The sequence below is a fragment of the Heterodontus francisci genome, chromosome 1 (assembly GCF_036365525.1).
Source record: "Heterodontus francisci isolate sHetFra1 chromosome 1, sHetFra1.hap1, whole genome shotgun sequence".
Taxonomy (NCBI): domain Eukaryota; kingdom Metazoa; phylum Chordata; class Chondrichthyes; order Heterodontiformes; family Heterodontidae; genus Heterodontus; species Heterodontus francisci.
This window is the reverse complement of record NC_090371.1, coordinates 28,961,469-28,975,380: the sequence shown is the minus strand read 5'-3', so window position 1 is coordinate 28,975,380 and position 13,912 is coordinate 28,961,469.

Sequence of the window (13,912 nt, the reverse complement as noted above, 5' to 3'; positions counted from 1 at the left end):
GACTATCTTATATTTATAGCTCTCAGTCCTGGTCTCCCCACAAGTGGAAAAACCTTCCCTACGTCTATGTCATCAAAGCTGTTCATGACCTTAAAGACCTCGATCAGGTCACCCCTCAGTCTTTTCTTTTCAAGAAAACAGAACCCCAGCATGTTCAATGTCGAATTAATTGAAGAGCAGTGAATTATGTAGACATTGTTCACAAAAAAAAGTTTCCGTATAGATGTTTACCTGAACCACAGATCGATGTTTACCTGAACCTGAGGTTGTCAGGGCCTCAGTTTAATTCCTGCTCTTTGAGGCAGCAATTCCATTTGTAAAGAAAGAAAGGAACATAGGAACATAGGAAGATAGGAACAGGAGTAGGCCATTCAGCCCCTCGAGCCTGTCCCGCCAATGAGATCATTCAATGAGATCATGGCTGATCTGCAGCCTAACTCTGTACACCTGCCTTTGGCCCATATCCCTTAATATCTTTGCTTAACAAAAATCTATCTATCTCAGATTTAAGATTAATAACTGTTCTTGCTTCAACTGCTGTTTGTGGGAGAGAGTTCCAAACTTCTACCACCCTTTGCATGAAGAAGTGGGGACACAAGTTTAAGGTGAGGGGCAGGAGGTTTAAGGGGGATTTGAGGAAGAACTTTTTTACCCAGAGGGTGGTGACGGTCTGGAATGCACTGCCTGGGAGGGTGGTAGAGGCGGGTTGCCTCACATCCTTTAAAAAGTACCTGGATGAGCATTTGGCACGTCATAACATTCAAGGTTATGGGCCAAGTGCTGGCAAATGGGATTAGGTAGACAGGTCAGGTGTCTTTAATGCATAGGTGCAGACTCGATGGGCCGAAGGGCCTCTTCTGCACTGTATTATTCTGTGATTCTGTGAAGTGCTTCCTAACATCTCTCCTGAACGGTCTGGTCCTAATTTTTAGACTATGCCCCCTAGTTTTAGAATCTCCAACCAGTGGAAATAGTTTATCTTTATCTAGCCTGTCTTTTCCTGTTAATATCTTGAAGACTTCGATCAGATCACCCCTTAACCTTCTAAATTCTAGCGAAAACAGGCCTAATTTGTGTAATCTCTCCTTGTAACTTAACCCCTGTAGTCCAGATATCATTCTTGTAAACCTACGTTGCACTCCCTCCAAGGCCAATATATCCTTCCTAAGGTGTGGTGCCCAGAACTGCTCACAGTACTCCAAGTGGGGTCTAACCAGGGTTTTGTACAGCTGCAGCATAACCTCTGTATCTTTATACTCCAATCCTATAGATATAAAGGCTAGCATTCCATTAGCCTTTTTGATTATTTTCTGCACTTGCTCGTAGCATTTTAAAGATTTATGCACCTGAACTCCCAAGTCTCTTTGGACATCCACTGCACTTAACCTCTTCCCATTTAGAAAGTAGCCTGCTCTATCCTTTTTTGGTCCAAAATGGATAATCTCACACTTGCCCGCCTTGAAATCTATCTGCCACAGTTTTACCCACTCACCTAGTCTGTCAATATCTCTTTGCAATTTTATGCTATCATCTAGACTGTCTACAATGCCGCCTAACTTTGTATCATCAGCAAATTTGGATATATGCCTTACTATGCCATCATCCAAGTCGTTAATGAATAATGTGAATAACTGAGGCCCCAACACAGATCCCTGCAGGACACCACTAGTTTCATCCTGCCAATCGGAGTACTTACCCATTATCCCCACTCCCTGTCGCCTACCACTCAAACAACTTTCTAACCATGTTAATAATTTGCCCTCAACTCCATGGGCTTCTACCTTAGTTAACAGTCTCTTATGTGGGACTTTATCAAATGCCTTCTGGAAGTCCATATAAATAACAACCATAGACATTCCCCTGTCCACTACCTTAGTCACCTCTTCAAAAAATTCTATGAGATTTGTCAGGCATGACCCTCCCGTCATGAATCCATGCCCCTGATTAACTGAAATTTTTCTAGGTGTTCAGTCACCCTATCCTTGATTATAGACTCCAGCAACTTGCCCACCACAGATGTCAGGCTAACTGGTCTGTAATTTCCTTGGTTCCCCCTTTCACCCTTCTTAAAAAGTGGAGTGATATGTGCAACTTTCCAATCCAGAGGGACCACTCCTGAATCTAGGAAACTCTGAAAGACTATAGTTAGGGCATCTACAATGTGCTCCCTTTAACACCCTTGCATGAAAACCTTCAGGTCCTAGGGATTTCTCAGTCTTTAGTTCCATTAATTTCCTTGTTACTGATGTTTTACTTACGTTAATTGTATTAAGTCCCTGTCCCCTATCGGCTATTAATTTTTTCGAGACTTCAGGCAAGTTATCCTCCTTTTCAACTGTAAATACTGAGGCAAAGTAATTGTTCAACTTGCATTTATATAGCACCTTTCACAGCCATCAGCTATTCCAAAGCATTTCACAGGCAATGAAGTACTTTTTAAAGTATAGTCATTGTTGTAATATAGGAAACACGACAGTCAAATTGCACACAGCAAACTCGCACTGTCATGTCTCGTACCCCAAGCATGAAGAAACTAGAGTCACGATTTATTCAAGATAGCTACCCACCTCAGGAATGACTGACAGAATTGTGAGCAGTCTTACAAACACAGCACTGAGCAATCAAATACAACACCCACCAACAGCAATGTAATAATGACCAGGTCATCTGTTCTTGTGATGTTGATTGAGGCATAAATATTGGCCAGGACACCGGGTAAACTCACCTGCTGTTCTTCAAAATAATACCATGGGACTTTTTACGTCCACTTGAGAGGGGAGATGGGACCTCAGTTTTGCATTTTATCTGAAAGGCAGCACCTCTTGACAGTGCAGCACTCCCTCGCTACTGCACTGTAGTGCTGATTTTGTGCTCAAGTCCTGGAGTGGATCTTGAGCCTTCTGACTTATGCAAGCATGCTACCAACTAAGCCACTGCTGTTAAAATATGTCTACAATGATTTTGAAAAAGTACGCTGCTTCAAGTGTGAGACAGGGAAAGAAAAAGAACTTGCATTTATTGAGCACCTAAGGATGTCCCAAAACACTTTACAGACAATTAGGTACTTTTGAAGTGTAGTGTCTGTTGTAATATAAGGAAACATGGCAGCCAATTTGTGCACAGTAAGAGAGTGGGTGTATTCCAATGCTGTGTCAGGTCTCCAGACTAACTGATGTTGCAGAACAATTTGTTCTGCAATGTAATTTCTGATGTCTTGTGTGATCTACAGTTTGTGCCTGAAATTGGTTAAAACAATGTTATGGCATTGTCATAGGGATGAGTACTGTGTCGCTTCAGCACAGGGACATGTTATTCCAGATATAAAAGCCGTTTATCTTTCAGCTTTTTAATGTAAACCACATTATAGAATTGAGAAATGCTCTTGCTTTTCTGTATGATTGCTCAGGTCCAGGTGGTTGGGACGTGCTGTGATTAATAGGGCTTTTTTTGCTCCTAACCCAATACCACCCCCACCCCTGGCTCCCCTCCCCCCACCAACCATCCCACCCAATGACTGCACTGTTAGCAGTTGAATTTAATTGTCACACATTGAGGAGTGAAGCTCTCCTAATGGCTATTTGAAAGAAAGATGGAACATAGGAGCAGCAGTCGGCCATTTAACCCCTTGAGCCTGTTCCACCATTCAATGAGATCATGACTGATCTGCGACCAAACTCCTTTGCCCCATATCCCTTAATACCTCTGGTTAACAAATATCTGTCAATATCAGTTCTAAAATTAACAACTGATCAAGCATCAATGGCCATTTGCAGAAGCGAGTTCCAAACTTCTACATGGAGAAGTGTTTCCTAATTTCACTCCTGAAAGGTCTGACTCTAATTTTTTTAGACCAAGGCCCCAAATCTTAGACTCCCCAATCAGTGGAAATCATTTCTCCCACCTATTCCCCTTAATATCTTGAAAAGTTCAATCAAGTTAATGCTTAACTTTCCAAATAACAGGACTCCAACCCGAAGAAAAGAAAATGAAAGTCTTGCATTTATGTACTGCCTTTCATGACCTCAGTACATCTCAAAGTGCTTTATAGCCAGTTAAGTACATTTGAAGAATAATTACTGATGCAACATGGAAATTTGAGCAAGTGGAGCATCATTTACAGTGCTGGACCTATTATGTCTCCTGGTTGTTTTCTGGTTCCAATATATTAGAAACAAAGTGATTCCTGACAATGCAGCCGGCCACTGACGTCATCAGGCTGCGCCAAGGTGCGCACATGTGCAGACGGTCTCCTGCTCTCTGCGCGTGCGCTGCGTTCCGACTTGCCGCGATTGGTTAGCGCATGCGCCGATGACGTCTTCGTGTGTCATGTGCATCTTCGGGTAACGCGCCTGGTCGGCCTCTCTCCGGCCGCTCCACTCCCCCCCACTCACTGCTCTCTCCGGCCGCTCTGCTCCCCCCCTCGCTGCTCTGTCCGGCCACGGCCCCACCCCCTGTCCCCGCTCCCGCTCCACTCCCCCCCCCCCCCACCGGCCCGCTCTGCTCCCCTGTCCCCCCCACCCCTGCGTCCCTGGCCTACTCTGCTCCATCCCCCCAACCCCGGCCCCAGCCTGCTCGCTTATTGGCTCTCTCCCTCCCACCATTGTGTGTTGCAATGTGTTTAGGTTGTGTTGCCTTCGTGTGATTATTTGAGCAGCACCATCTTTAGTCCTGGCAGCTGCTGACGTCAGACTGTGATGTTTTAGTGGCACAGGCAGCATTTGTGCATGTGCCACTGTAGCGCCACCTAGTGATAGCGTTGTCAGCAAACGCAGCCTATTAGAAATAATCACACTTTAGACTTGGAAAGACTAGAGTCTTTGTTTATTCCATTCAGTTTCCATGCTCCCTGGTATATGATTGTCCCAGGCTGGTGTCCTGTTACACGTCCTGTTTCCAGTGCAACTGTGAATGTGGCCCCCATGGAATACTTACGCATAACAATTAGTTCCTGGATAATTTGTTCCCAGCACTTTACAGATGGTGTAAAAATATATAACATCCCTCTTTCTTTAAAAACATAATGTCCCGATATCAATATAAAACTTTTTCTAAACTAAAGAAGATTATCAACCGACCTTTTGGAAATAATCGGACCCCTTTTTTACTGTCTCTTATAGTGTGTATTCTTTTCTAAAAATATTATTCACGGTATCGCTTAGGTGGTAAGATGCTCTGCCTCCATGTTGTAGATTTGGCATTTGTTGCTCTCAATGGCGAGTTGGCACGCTGCAGAGGTGATGTTGTGCTTGTTGCTCCAGGTGTTGTGCTTGCTGTTGTTAGTGTTATGTCACTTGCTGGTGATGTTGCTAATGTTGTCTCATTGGATAGTGATATTTCCGATGTTATTGATGGACCTTTCTGTTTTTCCAGCTCAAGTGTAGGTCGAATATGGATTCTATTCCTTCTCATTTGGTTACCGGCTTTAGTCTCAATGATCTTTCTGGGCTCCAGGTTTTCATGTTTGGATCCTGTACATGTACAGTTTGTACTTTCAACAGCTCAGGTAGGGATTTAACATACTTGTTGTAGTGTGGCTGTCCTCTTACCTGTGTTTCAGTGAGGCAGAAAAGGAAAGCTTATGTCTGACACCAAGAACTCAATAGTACAGAAAGCCGAGAGGAGTATAGAAAGTGGAGGGGTGAAATCAAAAAGGAAATTAGGAAAGCTAAGAGAGGGCATGAAAGAATATTGGCAAGCAAAATCAAGGTGAACCCAAAGATGTTTTATCAATACAATCCCATGAATGAAGAAAAAAAATAAGGAGGAAGAGGATAACTAAGGAAAGAGTAGGGCCCATAAAAGACCAAAAACATAACCAATGTGTAAGGGTGGAAGATGGTGGTATGATCCTTTGCATCTGTCTTCACAAAAGAGGGCAATGCTGCAAATATTGTCGTCAAGGAAGAGGGGTGTGAGGCATTGGATGTGATAAACATAGAGAGGGAGCAAGTATTAATGGGATTAGCATCTTTGAAAGTGGATAAATCATGAGGGCAAGATGAAATGTACCACAGGCTGTTTAAAGAAGCCAGAGAAGAAATAGTGGAAGATCTTTCCATCATTTTCCAGTACTCACTGGATGCAGGTATGGTGCCGGAGGATTGAAGGACTGCTAACATTGTAACTCTGTTTAAAAAGGGAGTGAGGGATAGACCAAATATTTACAGGCCAGTCAATCTAACCTCAGTAGTGGGCAGATTATTGGATTCAATTCTGATTCAATTCTCAATTCAATGTCACTTAGAAGGGCACAGATTAATCAAGGTTGGAGCATGAATTTGTTAAGGGAAGATCTTGTCTGGCTAACTTGATTGATATTTTTGAAGAAGTAATGAGGAAGATAGATGAGGGTAGTGCAGTTGATGTGGTCTACATGGATTTTAGCAAGGCTTTTGACAAAGTCCCACAAGGCAGACTGGTTAAAAAATAAAATCCCATGGGAGCCAGGGAAATGTAGCAAAGTGGATACAAAATTGGCTCAGTGACAGGAAACAAAGTGTAATTGTTGACGGGTGTTTTTGCGACTGGAGGGCTGTTTCCAGTGGCATTCTCACGGCTCAGTACCGGTGGTACTACTTTTTGTGGTATATATTAATGATTTGGATATAAATTTGGGGGACATGACAAGAAGTTTGCAAATGACACAAAAATTGGCCAAATGGCTGATAGCGAGGAGGATAGCTGTAGACTGCAGGAAGATATCGATGGACTGATCAGATGGGCAGAAAAGTGGCAAATGGAATTCAACCCAGAGAAGTGTGTGGTGATGCATTTGGGGAGATCAAACAAGGCAGAGGAATACACAATTAATGGGAGAATACTGAGAAGTGTAGAGGAAGTGAGGGACCTTGGGGTGAGTGTCCACAGATCCCTGAAGGTAGCAGGACAGGTCGCTAGGTAGTTAATAAGGCATATGGAATCCTTTCCTTTATTAGCCGAGGTATAGAATACAAGAGCAGGGACATTATGCTGGAACTGTATAACTCATTGGTTAGGACACAACTTGAGTACCGTGTGCAGTACTGGTCACCTTATTACAGAAATGATGTAATTGCACTAGAGAGGGTACAGAACAGAGTTACAAGGATGTTGCTGGGACTGGAAAAATGCAGCTATGAGGAAAGATTGGATAGGCTGGGGTTATTCTCCTTGGAACAGAGAAGGCTGAGGGGAGATTTGATTGAAATGTACAAAATTGTGAGGGGCCTGGATACAGTGGATGTGAAGGGCCTATTCACTTTAGCAGAGAGGTCAGTGACAAGGGGGCATAGATTTAAAGTGATTGGTAGAAAGATTAGAAGGAAGATGAAGAAAGATTTATTTCACCCAGAGGGTGGTGGAGGTCTGAAATTCACTACCTGAAAGGGTAGTTGATGCAGAGACCCTCAACTCATTTAAAAAGGCGTCTGGAAATGAACCTCAAGTGCCATAAACTACAGGGAAAACTGCAGACCAAATGCTGGAAAGTGGGATTAGCCGACGCAGACATGATGAGTCAAGTGGCCTCTTTCTGTGCCGTTAAATTTCTATGATTTCCATGTTTCTATGAGTTGTTGTCTCACTTCCTCCTGGTCACTTGGAGTATGTAATTTGCTTGGCAGAGTAGTCTTATATTTTCTTCCATTCAACAGCTCTGCAGGTGATTTCATGTCAGCCTTGAGAGGTGTGGATCAGAGTGACAATAAGGCAAGGTTTGGGTCGTCCTTCTTCTCTTGGCATTTCAAAAGGGTTCTTTTGACCATCTGGATGTGTCTTTTCGTAAACCCTTGTCCCTGTGGGTAGTGTGGTAATGATGTGATGGTGTTGAACCCATACTGGTCAGCAAATTCCTTAAATTCTCTGGATGTGAATTGTGTGTCATTGTCACATATTAATCTTTCAGGAATCCTTTGCTCAGTGAACAGAACTCGTACTGCTTAGATGATTGTTGTGGCTCTCAAGTCGTTTACCTTCCAGATAAAAGGAACTTTGAGTAGTAGTCTGTGACTATGAGATACCATTCTTGATTATCTGTGAATAAATTGGCTCCTACAATATGCAATGGTCTGGGTCGTACTTCAGTAGCTATCATCTCTTCTTTTTGTTGTGTGTTTCTGTACTTCTGGCATATACTGTATGTAGACATCATATTTTTGATGTCTTTGTACTTGCATATTCAGTACACAGCTCATCTGCTGTGAGCTTACATTTCTCCATTCCCAAGTGGCCTTCATGTATCTTTTAGAGAAGTTCTTCCTGCATTGTTTTGGGTATGATTATTCTGGATCTGGTCAACGGAACACCATCTTCTAGTGAGATATTATCTCTGATAGACCAGTACTGCTGTATTGCTAGCTGTGTTTCTTGTACACTATCCGACCATCCCTGGATCCCTTGCTGAGACAGCGTCTGTAACTCCTCATCTTTGCTGGTCTCATCTTTAATTTGACTCAGTTTCAGTGGTGTTACATTCACTAGGTGATCAATATTAATACCTAGATTTCTATCTCATGTTTCTCCTGTGGCGATAGCCGAGATAGGGTATCTGCCTGCACCATTTCTCTTCCTGGCTTGTATTTCAGAGTGAAATTATAACTCTGAAGCCTCAAGACTAATCTCTGCAGTCTTGCTGGTGGTTTACATAGACTTTTCTTGTAGATCTGCTCCAGTGGACGATGAACTTTTTCCCATAGAGATATGTATGGAACTTCTCACATCCATACACAACTGCCAAAGGCTTTCTTTCTTCATTGGCATATCTTGTCTTAGTTGATGTTAGAGCTTTGGATGCAAATGCTATTGGCTTTCCCTCTTATACCAGGGCTGCTCCCAGTCCTTTTGTGGGAGCATCTACTTGCAGAGTGACAGATTACTTTCTGAAATAGTATCACAGATTTGTCTCCTTGCATAATACATTTCTGAGTTTGTTGAAACCCCTGTCGTGTGGCACTGACCACTGGTACTCTACATCTTCTTTCATCAGCTCCCGCAGGTTTGCTAAGTGCTCCACATGTGTGGAATAAAGGAGCTCATGTATTGGATTAAACCAAGGAAACTTCTCAACTCTCTCTTATTTCTTGGGGCTTCCATCCCAGAGATAGCCATGATTCTTTCAGGACTCGGCTTGATTCCGTCAGGTGTGAACACCATTCTGAAGGGCTGGCATTCTGTCGCTTTCGCAAAGCATTTGTCTGCATTTAGCTTGATCCCTGCCTTCCTGGTTCTCTCCATGGCTTCAAGTAGATGGTTGTCATGATCTTTTCCATCTACACCCTAGATCTGGATATTGTCACAAAAGTTGTCTGTGTGCCTTTAAGACTGAGAAAAAAGATTTCTCTGAGAACAGTGAATGCTGAACTGGGTGGGGCAATGGCAAGGCAATCTGTTTTTCCAAGCCACTCAGCAGGGAGAAATGACTGTCACATGACTGGCTGCCGGGGAGTTTTTAGTTTCTCTTTTACAAGAAAAAAACAGTTTTGGGCTGGAAACTGTTTTGGAACCCAGAGAAAGAGACCTCTCACTGATAGAAAGTAAAAGACCAGTTGCTGCTGGAAACCTAAGGTTTCCAGGAAAAGAACTCTCTCTGAGTGGAATGCTTGTCTCTTTTATAAAAAAAAGGAATCTTACATTTAAGGTGTGATTTTGACCTGCCTGAAGAGAGGGGAGAAGACCCCTGGAGAGAGAAAAGACCCAGAGAAAGAGAATCACTGTTTTGGAGAAAGACTCATTTCCTTATAGGAAGCCTTGCATTGTTAAGGGTGGAAAGATCCCTGTTGTCTCCAGTCTCTGGAAACTCTCTGCATCAAAAGTGAGGTCTGTTGCCTTTTTTTGGATGTTTGAAAAATACTGAAACCTCAGGAAAGTTTCTGCTGTTGGACTGCTACTTAGTAATCCAAGTAGACCTGTTTCTGCAACCTTTTACTGGGAGATCTATGTGATGCCCACTGCAGACTAATTGCTTTGACTGCCTACCCACCACAGACCGTACATTAATTTCACCTGGAGACTTTGAGTGGCATCTGACTATTCGACTCTGGGACACCTCACTGAACCGTAAATAACCCATCAGGACTTACAATCAGTTATTCTATTATTCCTAAGAAACAGCTCTAATTTAAAACATCATTTTAAAACCAGTTAACCATTGGGTTTTGAATGTATGTGTGCATGAGGGTTAGGAAGAATAAGAAGTTATAAAATCTGTTCATACATAGAGGTTTATCTCATCGTTTGAAATTGGTTTATTAATAAATAGTTAATTTGTTGTTGTTTAAAGAAACTTGGTTTGGTGTGTTTTATTCTGGGGAATAAATATGGTGTTTAATTTGACTAATTTTCCAGTAGGTGGGAAACTTTACTAATATGCTGTGACCTGTGGAGTAGTGGGACTGAATTAACAGTGCATTACTCCTGCCTTGGTCATAACAATATCATCTGTTATGCTGTCGGCTCCTTTGCATCCCCTGTGTGTCTCATCTACTTTCTGTTGGAACACATCCTGGCTCACTTTAAGGTTAAAAGGTAGATACAGGAATTAGTACAAAGGGTGTGTTGAATGTTGTCAATAGTGAACATTCTGCATCTTATTTCACACTCCAGTATCCATTTCTGGCACCAAGCTTGCTGAAAACTTTTTCCCCTGCCGTTGCTGGTGTGATCTCTTCCAGCGTTGGGATAGGGTAGTGATCCCTCTTTATTAAGATCTTTGGGATATAGGCAAATTCTTAGCTGTTTATTTAGCTTCTCTCTCACCTCAATAGAATTTACCCAATCTGTAGACTCTGTGACTCTGGCGATCACCTTCTTTTCTTCCATTTCTTGGAGCTCTCTTTCAAGCTTTCCTTTTAGTTCTATTAGTACTTTTGTGGGGAATGAATCACTGTTTTTTTTCCGCTGGGTCAATAGTGATGTGATACTCAAAATCTTCGAAGCATCCAACCATCTCATCAAAACACTTTGGGTACATATGTACCTGATCTTCTTTGTTTCTTATCGGAGGGCGCTTTTCAATGGGTGTACTATCGTCAACCCTCAGTGCCACCTCATTCACCTCATGGTTTATTGAGATAATCTGCAGCTCTTCACAACTGCTCAACTCCAGGATAGCAAGACCATCTGTTTCAGTGACATAGAACATACAGTTAACATCTTTTCCTTTCTGTGTCCCTCTGATTTGGGTTGTTCCTAGATGTCGAATCTCAGTTCCCCCTGTATGCTGTTAGTATGGCATTGTTTGGTTTCAGAGCACCTTCCCTTGGATAACCATTTTCTTGCAAATTTTCAGGAAAGATCTTCTGGTGTAGTCTGACTGGGATGATGTTACTCTGAGTTCCAGTATCAATCCTCACCTTCAGATTTATCATTGTGGGCTTATTTCTCACCCTCTTCCTGATCTGAATGGACGTGTGAATTCCTTTTCTCTGGGAATTGTTGCATCCAGACATTTCATGCAATTGTGTGGTTCATGTTCTCAAACCTATCGTCATCTTCCAGGGTATGGATGTTTTGGTTTCTTTTATTACACCTTCGCCCTGTTACTCTGACTCTGGTGACTCATCGACCACCTTCTTCCCCTGTTCTGCACATCTTTTACCAGTGATTGGCCTTTCCGCAAACTGCAGATTGATCCATATGCAGGACATTTCCTTCTGTCTGTGAATTCACATGGTGGTCCACAGCTCCTGCACGTCTTTCTCTCTGTTTGGTGTACTTTATTTTGTTGTTGTTTCACTGCATCAATCCTTTCTCTTGGCTTAACTGAAGGCTAGCTGTTTGGGTAGTAAGTGTCTTCATCTGTCTGCTCATGGCTTCATGCGCTCTGGCAGTGTCTACAGCCTCTGATATTGTGAGCTTGACCTTTCCAATTAGAGCTTTCTGTATTTCAGGATGTGCAAAACCCCAAATGAGCTGATCTATCAGCCATTCATCTGTGTCTTTAAGTTTACATTTTCTGGCTGCATATTTCAATCTTGTTACAAAATTGTCAATAGGCTCATCTAGTTCCTGTCTGAGGTCTTGAAATTCATATCGGTATATCCGATGATTTGATTTTAGCTGGAGATGGGTGCTGAATCTTTCAAAAATTTTGTCTGGGTTTCTGCTGTGCTCTTCACTTAGCTCCCAGCTGTTAAATAAATTTAATCATTTATCTCCTGCTCACAGAAGGATATAGCTGACCCTCTCCTCTTAGCGTGTGCCTTTTAGGAAATTACTGAATGCCAATCTGCACTTTTGTTTAAACTTCTCAAATGTCTCTATAGCATCATCAGCTTCCCAATTCATAATGGGCTGTAGCTGTGCATTCATTCCGCTCCTGGATGACATTTCCTTTTCTGGTTTTTGCACGATTCACTCAGTTTTTCTTTCTCTCTTTCTGGCCTTAAGTTGGGTCAATTTTCCATTCTAACTCAGCAGTAAATTTGTTTAACATGTTTTAGGTTTACTCACAGACACTCGCTGCCATGATGTTGGGCTACATTTTAACAGCTCGCCACCATTCTCCGAACGGCGCACATGCGAGATGTGCACCGCGGAACTGTTGTGATAATTTGCACGTTGGCTCATTAACATGGAGGGGGCGGACCGCCCACCCCCAATGGTGTAGAGGGGGCAGGTGCTTCGTCCCCAGCAACGGCGTCCAGTTCCACCACACAGGCGCTGGCGCCATTTTTAAAGGACTTCAAGCCCTTATCGGCAATTTGAATATTTAAACCAACATGGAGGGAACAGTTAAAGATATAACTTTAATAATAGATCGAAGCCCCTCTCCCACCCCACAAACACCATTTAATGTCCTTGCCACACAGAAAAAAAATTTCTTCCCATCACCAACTTTCCCCCCGCCAAACTTTGTTATCTTTGCCCTTCAACCTCTTCCCACCATCCCCTCAGCTAATAGAAGAAGTTTTCCCTGCTTCCTCCCGCTTCCCACCAGTGCTATGCCTTGGATCTACAAATGGAGATCTAAAGGCACAGGACTTCTAGCCAATGGCCGAAATATCAGTGTGGGATGGCCATCACTGCAAGTTAAGTCATTATTCTGCAATTATAATTTATATGTTACAAAGAACAAAAGAACAAAGAAAATTACAGCACAGGAACAGGCCCTTCGGCCCTCCAAGCCTACGCCGATCCAAATCCTCTATCTAAACCTGTCGCCTATTTTCTAAGGGTCTGTATCTCTTTGCTTCCTGCCCATTCATGTATCTGTCTAGATACATCTTAAAAGAGGCTATCGTGCCCGCGTCTACCACCTCCGCTGGTAATGCGTTCCATGCACCCACCACCCTCTGCGTAAAGAACTTTCCACGCATATCCCCCCTAAACTTTTCCCCTTTCACTTTGAACTCGTGTCCCCTTGTAATTGAATCCCCCACTCTGGGAAAAAGCTTCTTGCTATCCACCCTGTCTATACCTCTCATGATTTTGTACACCTCAATCAGGTCCCCCCTCAACCGCCGTCTTTCTAATGAAAATAATCCTAATCTACTCAACCTCTCTTCATAGCTAGCGCCCTCCATACCAGGCAACATCCTGGTGAACCTCCTCTGCACCCTCTCCAAAGCATCCACATCCTTTTGGTAATGTGGCGACCAGAACTGCACGCAGTATTCCAAATGTGGCCGAACCAAAGTCCTATACAACTGTAACATGACCTGCCAACTCTTGTACTCAATACCCCGTCCGATGAAGGAAAGCATGCCGTATGCCTTCTTGACCACTCTATTTACCTGCGTTGCCACCTTCAGGGAACAATGGACCTGAACACCCAAATCTCTCTGTACATCAATTTTCCCCAGGACTTTTCCATTTACTGTATAGTTCACTCTTGAATTGGATCTTCCAAAATGCATCACCTCACATTTGCCCTGATTGAACTCCATCTGCCATTTCTCTGCCCAACTCTCCAATCTATCTATATTCTGCTGTATTC